Source organism: Capsicum annuum, chromosome 10 (genome assembly GCF_002878395.1).
Source record: "Capsicum annuum cultivar UCD-10X-F1 chromosome 10, UCD10Xv1.1, whole genome shotgun sequence".
Classification (NCBI taxonomy): Eukaryota; Viridiplantae; Streptophyta; class Magnoliopsida; order Solanales; family Solanaceae; genus Capsicum; species Capsicum annuum.
This window is the reverse complement of record NC_061120.1, coordinates 130,481,388-130,496,350: the sequence shown is the minus strand read 5'-3', so window position 1 is coordinate 130,496,350 and position 14,963 is coordinate 130,481,388. Positions and strand designations below refer to the sequence as shown.

Here is a 14,963-nt window from a genome sequence, read left to right as displayed (position 1 = left end):
GAAAATCTAGCCTAACTATACCCTTGTTGCTCTAATCTAACTCGCTTATTCCCTCTCACTCTCTCTCTCTCCTTTACTTTGTCTACTTCAATCTACTGAGTAGAATCATTAGTCTTAGAAGGTTTATGTCCTTATTAAGCATAGTAGATCTAAACTTTTTCACAACATAACCAGATACACCAGCCAAGAACTTACTTATACTAGTTCTGGAATCAGCCATCATACCGGGAGCATACTTAGATAACTGGTTAAACTTATGGCAATACTTCTTAACTGTCATAGGGCCCTATCTCATGTTCATAAATTCTTCTAATTTTGTTTCCTTCAACTCTGAGGAAAAGAATGTATCTAAGAAGGCATCTTGGAATAATTGCCAAGTCACAGAAGCATCATTCTCCCCTCTACTTTTTCTTTACTTCTCCACCCAATCATAAGCAATATCTTTCATTCGATAGGCATCCAATTTGACACTCTCGTCCTCAGTCATGTGTATAATCTGAGTGATCTTTCCTACTTTATCTAAATATATTTGTTGGTCTTCACCTACTTTCGACCCAAAGAACTCAGATGGATTCATTCATATAAAGTTACAAACATGGGTTGTAGCAGAATTATTCTCTTGTAGAGGTGGAAAAGTACCCTGTGTGTTGGCTTGGGCATTGGCGGTGACCGCCTGGGCTAGCACTTGGAAAGCTGTAAGAAATTCAGCATGGGACACCATCTCACCTAAAGGATCAATGAGTTGAGGTCGTACGTTGTTTCTGCGAGCTCTATGAGGAGGCATTTTCTGTCATAAGAGAGTACGAATTAACAGCAGAGAGAAATAGTTATAGGAATAATAGACTTTGGGAAGAAAGAAACAACTTTTTTAATACGTTCCGTAGCCTCCGTCTCATAGATGTAGTGTGCTAAATACCGATGATCAAGACTCTACGTAACGCAGATTGTCAGACTCCTTAGGACACCTTGAACCTTAGGCTCTGATCCAAAGCTTGTAATGCCCTAAGAACCTATCCCAAGACATCACATGGTGCTCAAGGCTACATGTGGCCTCAAGGTAACCCTCTAAGCCTGTCATCAATTTCAAAACTCATTATAGCGCAAATCATGCTAATATAAAGAGAAATAACCATGTCAAGAACATACTAAAATATAAAGTAATACTGCCCTATACAAATAAAATATTGAAATCTCTGTACACGCTGGTACACTAGTCTGATAAAGCCTCTACTACATAGGACTAAGGAGCCATTGGGATAGATCCCCAACTGACTCGTACTGAACAGAAAGTAAACAACCACCTATTAATAAGAAAAAATTAAAAACACAAGTCCTCGAATCATGAGGACTCACCAACCACAGAAATATAGATGAAGGTACTCAAAGATCACTGTCGCTGCTGAGACTGAGCACCTGAACCTATATCATGAGGAAATATAGAGTTCAAAAGAGTATAAGAGTCAATACTTGGGAATGTACTGAGTATGTGGGGGTGGATGCAACATTTTAAATAATATCATAAATTTATAATGAAATCATGCATGCTGACAATAATAACTCTCCTCGCTTGAATTATCTAAAACATCATTTCTGAAAGTCATCAGTAATAACATATGCTTCATAAATCTCATTAATCATTTAACTCAACTCAAACTCTTTGACTCATGACTTAGAGTGACTCGGTAACTCATAGTACTTAGATCATTATGGATGTGGGAGTTTCTTATAACCGACATAACTACACTATGTGAGCCACATGGAGTCTAATGTTTTGCCCTCCTAAGGAGAGAACCCTATATTGGCGGGGGTGTTGTAATCTTGCCAGGGAGTACAACCTTAATGTCATTATCACAATCCCATAGTCGCCCTCTGTCCCACAATTATCAACATCAATCCTACGGTGACACGTAGTTTTGGAAAAATACCATATTTCCAGCTTGGTACTAATACTCCTCCCTAACTCATCTCAAAACGGGTTAGGAAATCCACCTTAATCAATATCAAATCATGGTTCTATTATAAAGACCAAAACATAAATATATATCTCATCTGTAAATCATAAAAATCTTGTGGATTCCTAACCCGACTCAACTCAACACAATCTTTCTCAACGTCAACTACATTTGCTTTTCGAATCATTGTTAAATATCAAAAGCTTAAAGGAAACATCATAGGACTCATCTTGACTTTAAATCTCAAATATCGATATGTATGTTCAATAGTCAAATTTCTCATGGAAAAGCATAACACATGACACTTGTCTTAAATCGACTAGAAATTATCAATACGTACTAACAATATACAACTCATGGAATAAGTTCTTATTTGAATAAACATGATGGTGAAATAATTATAAATATCAAACTTATTCAACTCAAATCTCATAAATCATAAATAAAGAAATTTGGGTGCAAACCACTTGCAAAATCATGTAAATCAATAATAGAAAGTAAATATTTAGGCACAAGAACGAAAGAAGTGTTCTTGTTCAAACCCCACATACCTTGGATTATAGTTTTGGAGATGTAGAAACTTGTTTGGAAATTCTTCCTTACACTTTTGAGCTAAGATCCTTGATTCCCTTGAATTGAGGAACTTATTTCTTGAACAACTTGGAGAAATTAATGGAAGATCCTTGAATTTCTTGAAGGAAGATTTGATTTTTGGGTTTAGAGAAAACCCTAGTTTTCTAGAAAATTCTTTGAGAAATTGGAGAGAAATAGGAGAAAATGATCTTCTATTTACTAATTTGATATATATATATAAGGCAACAAGGATCACAAATGACCAAAATGCCCTTTTGAAAAAGCTGAAATTTGCTAATCGGGGCCTCTGACGGTCGATCTGATGGTCCGTCAAGTCTCTTGACGGTCGACCAGATCATTCAACGTTCGAGTGCCAAAACTGGAACATTCTGCCTCGATGTGATGGTCGAAGTGATGGTCCATCAAGAAACTAACGGACCACCAAGCCGTCCATCACTCAAGGGCCAGAATCGAGATATTCTGTCTCGACCTGAAGGACCCCTTGACAACTTCGTCAACTTTTTGACGGTCCACCAACTTGGCCATCACATGATGTCCTGAAAAAGGAGTCATTGCCTTGGCTTGAAGGGGAACTTGAAGGTCCACCAGGGACCTGATGGTCCGCCAGGTCGACCGTTTAACCTGGGCGATCTGATACAGTTTAGTAAAACGGCCATAACTCCCTCGTCCGATGTTAGATTTCAATGAAATTGGTATCGATAGAAAGATTATTCAATGCTCTACATGAAAAATAGTATAAATTAGAGAAATAAAATATGGTTTAAATATCAATCACTTTGGAAGTCATACATATCCACTCAAAAGGTGGATTTAGGCTTAAGAAACGATCGGGGTATTACACATTATTATATATTTTAGCATGTAAACTTTAGATTAATATTCTCCCATGATGTAGTGTTAAGAATTTTTGAATAGAATAGTCTTGGATGAATTTCATGTGTGGTGTGGTCTAGGTAAATTTGATAATGGATAGGTTGATAATTATATGACTTAAGAACACAATGTGTTAGAATGAGGTTGAGGAGTTCGAAGAAACATTGAAGATTGGATTTGGATTAGTAGATCTAGATATAGTATTTGATGTAAAATGGTTAGTATTTTAGGTTAAAATCTAGAAGTGTGTTGTAAAATTGGTAAAATTGAGAATTTTAAAAAGTTATTGCCTCACATAGACCACTATAGTGGGTGGAAAACAATTTCCATGATCCTGTTGTAGCAAAAGTTGAAACAGGTTAGTGTGAGACCCCATAAAATTTTGATAAATTTACTTTTGACCCTCTTGTGCGCGTAACGTTAATTTTTGACATGAATTATGTTAATAGATGTTTTAAAAGGGTGTTTAGGGAAGGTTTTGGAATTTTTGGATGAGGTCCAGGGCCATTTTGGGACTCTGCCGTAGTGAGGATCAGCAATAATAGCGTTCCACAACATATATGCTTCATGAAATAAGTGTGGCACGGAGGCTACCCTCAGCGATAGTGGCATGCCACTCTGCTATGTGAAATTCTTCTAGTTTTTTTTAACTTAAGGTGAGGGTATTTTTTGTCCTTCACCCCTTATATGACTTTAAAACATTTAGGTGACCCTTTTGCCTTAAGTTATCTGGATGAAAACCTTACTTTTACTCTTTAACTCTCATACCAAGAAAGTTTAAGGGGTTTACTAACAATGCCTGAGATCACACACAAGTGTACGTGGTCTATCATGTAGTAATGTGGACTTTAACAAGCCAAATATCAATCCCACAGGGACTTTCTTCAACAATGATTCAATTTCAGTTCATAGTTTATATTCAATTGGTGAAAGAGTAACCAAAAAGAGAGTTTTTAATATTTTAAAATTGAAACAAAAGTAAACAATACCTAAAGTAAGGATCTTGAAACAATCAATTGAGTAAAACCCAGGGTTAAAGAACTTTTAACAATCATAGTATGTTAATGAATTTCATTCGTTAACTTGCTTATCTTGGTTGTTGATTCATAAGGTTAATTGCATGATTATGGTCTTCCGACCTCTAACCGTTTACCTAATTTAGATCTTACAACTAAAACGTTGAGAGGGGATGTAACAATATAATTATGTTCTTTAAGTTACCATCCTACGTTGAATCAACTAAGGCATCTAAGTACATCCCTGTCCTAGATGCTAATTTGAATTCCTTTATTTTATAAAAGAATACAAACCCTACTTTGTTTATTCCAAAGTTCTATATCCCTATTCCCTCTCCAAAGATTAAAAGGTAGACAATATATGTATTTTATGGGTGCTCAGTCTATCAAATAATTAAATCAAGAATAAGTGAATAACAAAATATAATAAGTGAATTAAACGAAATTAATCCAAAACAATAATACTCATATTCTTGGATTTAACCCCAAAAAGGGAGTTTTCAGCCAATAATATTCATAATCAGAATCCAAATAATTGAATATATGATATGATAATTAAAATATAAATAAATAATGAAAAATAAAACCAAAATGTAGCAGCAGCCTCCTCAAAATACGTCTACAATGTAACTAACGTGTCAAAGAATCCAAGCCTCCTAAAAATAGTGTGCTACATGAATAAATATAATCTAATACTCCTAATGTTGTAGGATTAAGAGATGTAGAGATTATCAAAAGATTCCTCCCTAGATTCCAAGAATTCCATAATAAAGTGTGCAAAGTATTATATTCCTGGTGGACCACTATCTAACCGTGTATAAGTGGGAATTTGCCATAAATTTGAGAGGTGGAATAAAAGGAACCGTGTGCAGTAGAGCATAACAATGGAGAAGGCTATATAGGATTGGCAGTAGCTATAAAAGGCTGGTGACGCAAAAATCGCCCTGCTCCACCAGAATTTGTTTCTGCAATTTTGGTTAAGTTTTGATCATCCCATCTTATTCCCTTGTCTTGTGGTATCTTTTTCATGGATTTTCAGACTTTATATCATCAGTATAAAATCATGCTAAGATAAAAAAAATCTTCCTAAATAATCACACACTACAAATTAAAGATCATAACCTCACAATATCCATGACGATGAATAAAAAACACAAGCTAGAACTAGGCTAGTTCGTATTAATCTTTAACTTTATGTTCCGATTCTTAACTTAATAAAATTGAAACTTGTACATTACCAGAAATTTATTCCCCTAATAATTACACATTTAAACTATAAGGAACTCATTATGGACAATAGAATCCAACGGGATCAACTACACAAGCACCAAGCTCAAGCTAGTAAAAGTAGTTTCAATGATTGAACTCTAAATGACTCATTGAAGTACAAACTTGTTTGAAATTCACTTTGAAAATTATAAACACATGATTTAACACTTATAAGCACATGCATCTCAATATCAACCCATATAGCATGCGAATCATCCTCAAAACAAGGCTAAAGAGGCTAGAATAGTGACACTAGAATGCATAAATACACCCCACGTCACTACCCCATACTTAAAACCTTATTTGTCCTCGAACAAATATTAACTATAATTATCATCAACTAAAGAGACTCTAAAATTCTACTAAATGCAAGACTCTCAAGCTAGTACTACCATGACTATACAGAATGCAAGTTTCTACACTAAGCATGTTACAAACACAATTGAAAGCTTATGAACACTACTCCAAAATATCCTAGCCTCAAGAATTAAATCACCTAGTTGGAAAAATCATGCTCAACATTCAATCAAGGAAGTTATACAAATCACCCACTTTCATCAAACATGTGGCCTTACAACACCAAGAGAGTTACCCATAATCACTCATAATTAAGAAATTCATAACATGATAGGGACAAGAATCAAATTATACTCACTCTCACAAGGAATTCACAAGTTACACACAATGACCCATAGGCTTGCCATTAGTGATGTGCTCCACTAATATCAGAATGTCAAGTATAAGATCAATTAGGTATTTTCTGAGTTTTAATATAGGCTAAGGGATTGGTTCAAACTACTGGGGAATAGTGAATAACCTCTCTACGTGCTTTAATACAATATATTATACTTTTAAAAAAATTCCAACAACCAAACCATACAATTTTTTACTACCCCATTCTTTTCTTTTGCCCTATCTCTTTAAAGCATTTTCACAAATATATGGTAGAAGTATATAACTCTTTTAATTTTTCCTTTTTTCACACCCTCATTAATCTACACACCCCTGTTATAGCCACCCTCAACTTAAGCGCTTTCCCTTTGTTGAGATGAACAATGTCAAAGAAGGACCAGGGCCAAAACAGGTTCATTGTAACACATTCAGGATAAAATTTGGAGTGTTTTCAAACAATTTTTGCTACTCCTAACCACACAATTTGCCACATGAATAACTAGACTTTGGAGCGTTAATTTCACATTTTTCTCCTCTTATTGCTCAAACTATTTACTTGATTAATTTTACATTAAAGCGCTTAGGAGCTTTTTAGATCAAATGAAGGTCCATCAAATAAGGGATTAGGCTACTAATGCAGCTGCCAATGAAAAAGTTAAAGGCTCAATGGGGCTTACCAGGATTAATCACAAAGGGTAGGACAAAAATAAGGTATAAAACGAGGCTATCAAAGAATAACCTATGTCATCTCCTCAACCCATACTCTTTATTTCATTTACACACACCGGTCACGTTCTAGAAATCACATGCAACAAAGAATTTACAAAACCTTACACACACATGGCATATTCTCAACTCACATAGGATCATCATAGACTTCCTACCAAATAATAGCATGAATTCAATTTTAAGCCAACAAGTACAAGTCACAACATGAGCCTACAAGTCTTAAAAATAACAATTCACTCATTCAATATGAGTTTGCCACACAAAACACTTTTCACCATGCAATAAAAAAATAGCATAAATAAGCATATCTTACACAAAAATTTTAAATTGAGCCAAAATTTGGGAATTTCCCTACCCCACACTTAGAAATCTACTTTGTCCCTTAAATGATCTTCAATGTAAGAGATAGAAATAATTTTTGAGGCCTCTAGGCCTAGTAAGTAGCATTTTTTATAGGTTCCACAGAACCCCACACTCAGTCTTTGTCATGCTTTTTAGGTCATATTTTTGGTACTCAGACTTCCCATCAACCCGTGACTCCATTCCAAATAAAAACTAAAAACTTAAAATAAAACATACCTACTTGACTTGGGTTGCCTCACAAGTAGTGTCTGATTTAGTGTAACATCATGACCCAACTCAACGACTTAGTCATTCTTTTTTTTCTCTTTCTCATACTTGTTCTCCATCTTCTTATTCTTTTCACCCCTCTTGGGTATTAATTCTCAAGGGTAGTAGGTTTTCCAACAATATTAGCCTTTTCAGGCCCATCAATTTCCATCATGTTAGGTTGCGTTATTAGAGTCTTTGTTAGCTCAATGAGGGTGTCCAAAGAGGCCCTTAATGGATTAACCACTCCACGCTTATCTCCATCAATAACAGAGATCATACACAAGTCTTTATATTAGGACATTTTGTTGAGCACTTTTTAAACTTTAAATACCGTCTCTTCATCCTCCAACCTCATCATGAGCACGCCTTCCCTTACATATATAAATGATCCTCTAGTTGCTAAGAATGGACGCCACAAGATAATTGGTGTCCATTCATCTTCCTAAAAGTGTAGAACAGTAAAGTCAGCAGGAATAACAAATTTACCAAACTTTATGAGGACATCCTCAATAATTTCTTTTGGATACAAAATGGATCCGTCTTCCATCTATAGACACATAGGGTATGATCTGAGCTTACCCAGCCCTAATTTTTTTAACATAGATAGGGGCTTCAAGTTGATACTCTCTCCTAAATCATTAAGTACCTGAACCACCTGGTTTTCGCCAATTTAGATACGAAGAGTAAACTTTCCAGGGTCCTTGAGCTTTTTCATCATCTTTTGTGCCATTACAATACTACACTTTTTAGTTAGTTCTACTAACTCAACATTTTGCAGTTTTACCTTATTATCAACCACGTCCCCTAAGTACTTTGCATACTTTTACATACCCTGCAAATATCTAACAAAGGTAAGTTAATATGACATTCTTTGAATGTGCCAAAGAACTTCTTAAAAATGGAATCCTCCTTTGCTTTTATTTGCCTCTAAGGGAAAAGATTTGGTGGTATCTACTTTTTCTCTGGTTCAGCAACTTGAGTTTATGAGTACTCAGACTTCCTCAATTTTTTAGCAACTTTATCATTAACCTTTTGGGGAGTCAAATCTTTATTTACCACCTTCGTCATCTTAAAGGTTTTCCTTAAAGCTCCTTACCACACCTTAAAGTAATTTCCATAACCTATTTTGGATTTTCTATATCAACTAGTAGACCACCTTATGGCCTAGTATTCAATGCTTATGATAACTACCCCAATTGAAACTCTAAACATCTCTTGGCAGCGTGTTGAATTTTTACTTCTGTAGCCAACTATGTTTGATTAGCTAAAATCTACTTCATCATCTGTTCTATGTTTCTAGTTGACTGGTTTTTTTATGCCTGCGGTTGCTTAGTTAATTGTTGTTGTGCATTCCATGGATAAGTCTGTCACTTCATGTTTTAGGCGTTACCATAATTTGGTCTTTGAGAATTGCAAACATAAATCACCGATTCTAGATTTTACGCACACATAGCCGCTTAGTGACTACTATTATCACATACCTCACACAAACCACTAGTTTGCTGAATTGCATTGACTATTGTAGTAGGTTGCGTACTTCTAACTTTGAGGCAGTTAAACTGAGTGTTCATTAAATTTTGTAATGCGAAAACCTAAGCTAATAATGCTATGAATTGGTTTACCTCCAATACATCTATAATTTTTTATATTGCACTCCTAGAGTCTTAATTCCATTTTGGCTTTACTTGTACAATGCAGTTTAATAAAATGTATAGTTCATCATAAGTCATCTCAAGATCTTGACCACCTGTAACTGAATATAACAAAATTTTAATATTGTGATCAAGAGCCTCTACAAAAGAATGAGAAAGTACCTTGTTAGAAAGTTGATAGTATGGATAGTCCCTAAGAAAAGCCTTGAGTCGCTCCCAAGCATTATAAAGATTCTCATCTAGATTCTGTTTGAAGTACACTATCTCAATGTGAATTCTCACAGTCTTACACAACTTGGAGAACTAAATAAGGAATTTTTTGACCATGTCATCCCATGAGCTTATTAAGTTTGTTGGTTCTGCATTCAACAACATTTTTTCTTCCCCAATCAGTGAAAAAGGGAACAAAGTCATCCTCACATAATATGCATTCACACCCATAGGAATGAATGTATCACTTATTTCCAAAAAAGTCTACATGTGGACCTGGGGATCTTCATGTGAGAGCCCTGTGAACTATCCAATACTAATCAGAAGCTATACCATATTCTGTTTAAGCTCAAAATTGGCTTCAATTGCCAGCTTCTCAAATGGGGTGGTTAAATTAGTTTGAAGTGGGATTACCACTTCTCTGACTGTCCTACGGGCTGCCTATTCATCAGCCATGATTGAAGGATTCTTTGGTGTTCTTGTATTTGCAAAATTTAGGGGAGAAGGTTTTTTTTTCCTTCTTTTATGGAAAAATTGCTCAGCTTTGGTACTAGGTTCAACTAAGTATTGATACCTTGTCATCTTTTGTAAACCTATTTCCTGCAAACAAAAAATCAAGACCAAAGGTAAAATAACTGTTTTAGGTCATAAGGTCCTAGTTGGCACTTCTTTGAATCTTGCATGTAAGGCCTACCATTTCAGGAATTGATAATCGCCAAAATTATGTTTATGCATCAGTTACTCATCAAGATTCTTAGGCATCACCAAATTATATTACTGGTATATTACATCTCTTTATTAGTGGTATTTATTTCTTTATTGATCTAGGATCTACCCTATATTATGTGACCCCTTATGTGGCTGTACATTTTGGTTTTAGTTCTGAAAGTATTTTTGATCCCTTTTCTATTTCTACTTCTGTTGGTGTGTCTATTACTGCTAGAAAAATCTATAGGGGTTATGTGGTGTCCATTCTTCATAAGGAGACCATGGTGAATTTGATAAAACATGACGTGGTGGATTTTGATGTAATCTTCTGGATGGATTTGCTCTAGTGTGCTATGCTTTTCTAAATTGTAGGACCTCAAAGGTCAGTTTCTATTTTCCTAATAAACCGGCGATTGAATGGGAGGGAAGTTCCTTAGTAACCAAGTGAAAGTTTATTTCTTATCATAGACCTCAGAAAATAATCTCTAAGGGTGTCTTTATCATTTAGTTTGGGTAAAAGATTCTAACTCTAGAATTACCTCTGTGCAGTCTCTCCTTATGGTTAATGAATGTTCTAAAGTTTTTCCTGATGATTTTGCTAGAATTCCTCCTAATTAGGTGGTGAATTTTGATTAATCTTTTATCTGATAGCCATCCTATTTCTTTTTATACTTATAGGAAGGATCTGACTGAACTAATTGAACTAAAGAAGTAGTTGAAGGATCTCCCTAATAAAGGTTTCATCCATCCTAGTATTTTTATATGGGGTGCTCCTACACTTTTTGAGTGAAACAAGGATGGGTCTCATTAGATGTATATATATTATCATTAGTTAAACAAGGCTATATTGACAAATAAGAACCATCTTCCTAGGATTGATGGTTTTTTTTACCAGTTTCACGGTGCTAGGTGTTCTCAAAAGTTTATCTTAGTTCGGGCTACCATCAGTTTAAAATTAGGGAGGTTGATATTTCTATTACTACTTTCCACACCTACTATGGTAAGTATGAGTTCTTATTTATATCATTTGGGTTGACTAATGCTTTGGCTGCTTTCATCAATATTACAAATTGAGTGTTTAGGCAGTTACTAGATTTGTTTGTTATAGTCTCTATTGATGACATCTTTGTATACTCAAAAAGTGAGGGAGATCATAAAATTCACCTCCTAGTTGTGTTGCGAACTCTTATGAACAAGAGATTGTATGTGAAATTTCTTAAGTATGAATTTTGCCCAAGTGTTGTGACTTTTCTCGAGCATATTATTTCTAGTGGAGGGATTAAGATGTGTCAAAAATAAGTTGAGGCAGTGAAAATATGGCCTAGATCTAAGACTCCAAGCAACATTAGGAGCTTTTTAGGCTTGGCTAGATAATATAGGAGGTTTGTAGAGAGTTTTTCATCTATTACTGCTCTGCTAGTGAATTTAACTCAGAATATGGTTATGTTTCTATTGTTTGATGCATGTGAAGGTAGTTTTGAGATACTAAATAATAATTTGATTTATGCACCTATTTAGACCCTACCCGAGGGTACTACTGGGCTTGTTATATATTGTGATGAGTTTTGTATGGGACTAGGTTATGTTTTAATGTAACATGGTAATGTTGTAGCCTATACTTCTATGCAGCTTAAGGTTTGTAAGAGGAATTATCCAACACACAATCTAGAATTTTTTTAGTTATGGTTTTTCCATTAATGATTAGGTGTCATTATTTTATGGGGTGCACGTGGATATTTACTTAGAACATGAGAGATTGTAGCATGTCTTTATGCAGAAGGAATTGAATCTCCAGCAAAGACGGTAGCTCAAATTTCGTAAGGATTATGAATTGAATTTATACTATTATCTAGGTAAAGTTAATGTCATTGCAGATGCTTTTAGAAGGTTTTTTATGGGAAGTTTATATCACATTGAAGAGGAGAAAAAAGCATTGGTGAAGGATATTCATAGGTTCGCTAATTTGGGAGATCGTCTTTTGGACTCTGAGGATGGAGGAGTGATTGTTTTGGAAATGGTTAAGTTATCTCTTGGTGATAATGTCAAGGAGAAACAAGTTATGGATACCATAGTTATGTAAATTAATGAGATGTGACTCTGTAAAAAAATTATGGCTTTCGAGATTGCGGAGATAGCATGTTAAGGTATCAAAGAAAGTTGCATGTCCCTAATCTAGATGGGCTATGGGAAAGGATTTTGACTGAAGATCATGACTCCAGATATATAGTTTATTAAGGATCGACTAAGATATACCATGACATGAAGGAAATCTACTGGAGGGATAATATGAAGAGAGATTTGGAAAATTTTGTTGCTAAGTGTATGGTTTGTCAACAAGTCAAAGGAGAACATTTGAGGCTTAGTGGCATATTCTGAGAAAAAGAATTCGCTATGTTGAAGTGAGAGATGATTAACATGGATTTCATTACGAGTCTTCTATGGTCTCAAGATTAGTATGATTCCATTTCAGTCATTACGTATAGAATGACTAAGTATGCTTACGTTGTGCCTTATAGGACTAACTACTTAGGAGAGGATTATGCTAAGTTGTTCATTCAGGAGAAAGAAAATTTTCATGGGGTGTTGGTGTCCATCATTATCGATCGAGGTACATAGTTTTCTTCTCAATTTTGCCATTTATTTCAGAAAAGTTTGGGTACGCAGGTTCATCTTAGCACCACTTCAACCCTCAAATAGATGGATAAGTGGAGCATACTATTTAGAACAAGAAGGATATGCTAAGTGCCTATGTGATAGATTTTAACAAAAGTTTGGTTTACCAATTGCCTTTTATTGAATTAACTTATAATAACAGTTATCATTCTAGCATCTAAATGTCCCCTTTTAAGGCTCTATGTGGTAGAAGGTACAAGTCCCTTATTGGATCGTTTGAGATGGAGGTGACTAGGTTATTTGGACCTACCTTAGTTCAGCAAGCCATGAAGAAGGTAAAGGTGATTAGATAAAGAATTAAGACTTCTCAATGTTGCCAAAATTCTTATGCGGATATTAGGTGGAGGTAGCTGGAGTTTTAAGCAAGTGATTAGGTATTCTTGAAGGTTTCTCCTAAGTTATTCATTCAGGAGATTATAAAGTTGTATGGTATAATGGTATCCATAATTTCAAATAGAGGTATGCAGTTTTCTTATTACTTCTGGCATACATTTCAGAAAGGGTTGGGTACTCAGGTGAACCCTAGCCCTACCTTCCACCCTCAAATGGATGTACAAGATAAATGTACTATTTAGACCTTAGAGAATATGCTAAGGGCATTTGTGATTAACTTTAAAGGTTTTTGGGTTGATCATATCCCTCTAATTGAATTGCATACAATAATAGTTATCATTTCTGCATTCCAATTTCTCCTTTTGAGGCTCTTTTTAGTAGAATGTGTCAGTCAGTTAGTGGATGGTTTAAGGTGGCTGAGACTAGGTTATTTGGTCCTGAATTAGTTCACCAAACCATGGAGAAGGTGAAGGTAACTAGACAAAGAAAGTCTTATGTTGTTTTGAGGTAAAGAAAGTTTGAGTTTGAAGTAAGTAATTAGGTGTTCTTCACGATCTCTCCTTGGAAAGGAGTCATAAAGTTTAGGAATAAGGGAAGCTCATTCCCCATTACATTAATCTATACCAAATAGTAAGGATTTTAGGGAATGCTGCATATGAGTTAGAGTAACCAAAATGTTTGGCTTTGATTTATCCCATTTTTCATGTGTTTATGCTTAAGAAATGTATGGATAACCCATATTTAATAGTGTCTATTACGGATTTGGGTGTTACTGATTTGTTGTCTTATGAGAAAGTTCAGGTTGAAATATTGGATTTGAAAGTTCATAATTGAGTACTAAGTATATAGCTTTGGTGAAAGTTCTTTGAGGAAATCAAAATGTGGAAGAAGCTACATGGGAATTTGAAGAAGATATAAAACTCAAATACCCGTTCTTCTTCTCAACTCGACATTGGATATAAGAGCTTAATGTATGATATTCACTTTCTCTCTTGTTGTATTTTGAATTTGTCCTTTAACTCTTATGTTTTCTTCCTATTATCATGATAACAATATCCTTACTCCTCATTCGGGGATGAATGATCAAGGGGGGATAATATGAGACCCTGTAAAAGTTTAATCATTTTATTTTTGACCCTCCTACATGTGCAACGTTATTTTTTGACTTGAATTATTCTAAGGGGTGTTAAAAAGGTGTTTTGGGAAAGTTTCAAAATTTTTTGAAGGGCTCGAAATAATTTTTGGACCTTGAGGCGGTAAGGATCCGCAATATTGGCGTGCCATGCTACTTATGCTCCACGATATTAGCGTGGAATGGAGGCTACCCTCTGCGATTGTGTCAGTCTATGCTTCTACGTTAATCAACCAATTTTTTGGTTTTTTCACTTAGGGTGAGAGTCTTTTTGGTCCTTTACCACTTGCACGACATTAAAACATTTAGATGACTCTTTTCCCTTTAGTTAGCAAGATCAAAACTTTACTTTTCCTACTTAACTCTCAAACAAAGAAAGTGCAAGGGTTTTACAAGGAATTTACCATTCAGGCTCTAAAAATTTTAATTCTCTTCAATCTCATCTATATTTTAGGCATACTTCTCTTTCCTTAACTTGAACTTTACGTAAAGCAATAAATTTATTAAATATTCATGTGATTATAATTGATAAATTTGA

General features: G+C 34.9%; 1 pseudogene; it reads right to left on the bottom strand.

Moving 5' to 3' along the window:
- Window positions 1-577: 577 nt before the first annotated feature.
- LOC124887794 overlaps window positions 578-14,963 on the bottom strand; it is a 62,833-nt pseudogene continuing 48,447 nt past the window's right edge.